Below are 1,185 nucleotides of genomic sequence, written 5' to 3' on the forward strand. Positions count from 1 at the left end.
AAAAAAAAGAAAGTCCATGGTGAATAAAATACTGAAATTATAAATAAAAACAGGATTCAATAGTGCCATGATTAGGTGAAGAAAATGAGGTAATTTTAAGCTCTAAACATATTGGGATACATTCATATTTAATAAAAAAAAGTTTTTTTATCCTGAAGTTCAAATTTAATGGCTAATTCAAATCCTTATATGCTAAATCTGGTAACTCTTCCTCCAAAGGTAACAGTGATATTTGAGATTATAATTGGGATTGTTACAGACAATTGTGCAAAGGTATGATTGCCCCATAGTGAAGGTAACATGGGCACTCTGTATCTTCTAGCATCAATAAATTGTCATTGTAAAATGCTTAACTCTTAGATATGAGATAGTCTATTGGGCATTGTGGTGACACACAAAAAGTAAGAGCCAGCGTTTGGCACCCTCAAGGAGTCTAGGTGAGTAGACCAGAAAAGGAGGCTAATTAACGCAAACAGTAGAGAGACAGGAAGGCTAAAAACAAAACAAAAATCCAAACTCACTGCCATCAAGTGGATTAGACTCATAGTGACCTCTCCTTGGGTTTCCCAGGCGGTATCTCTATGGAAGTAGATAGCCCAAGACTAAAGGGCTCAATGAATTAGTTAAAAGAGGGAAATGTTGCATAGGGAATTGAGGCAATCTCAAAAAGGGATGGGGAAAGTTAGCTGAACCTTAAGCCAAGGGTAAAAATTGATCAGGAAGCAGGGGGGCACTTGAAAATTGGAGGAGTAGCAGAAAGAAAGGCACCAAGACAAGAATTGAAAGGTGGGTTCTGAGAAGGTAATTGGTAGTGTGGATGAAACTTTTCTCCATGATTCCAAAAGATAAGTTTGAAGAGCTTTAAAGGCAAGTTATTTTGATAAAAGCTTTGTTATAGTGTGAATATTGCTGACTTCATTTTGATCTGTGTGCCCAGAGGATCTCTGGTGACATTAGCATTTCATGTCATTGTGCTATGGGAATTCAGTTTGTGGAGTCTTTGTGATCCTGGGTTTTTCCAGATTACAATTTTTGACTGAAGGCAATCCAGAAATGCAATCAACCGAGGTACATTTATTCTCATTGTTTATGGAGGCTGGGTGATACTAAAGCAAGGCTTAGAGTTTATGAAATTTGGGTCATTGGCCCTTTTTTAGCTCTGATTTCTTTCAATGAAGTATACAA

This window comes from Orycteropus afer, unplaced genomic scaffold (genome assembly GCF_000298275.1).
Source record: "Orycteropus afer afer isolate SDZICR_OR568_19922 unplaced genomic scaffold, OryAfe1.0 scaffold00521, whole genome shotgun sequence".
NCBI classification, from domain to species: domain Eukaryota; kingdom Metazoa; phylum Chordata; class Mammalia; order Tubulidentata; family Orycteropodidae; genus Orycteropus; species Orycteropus afer.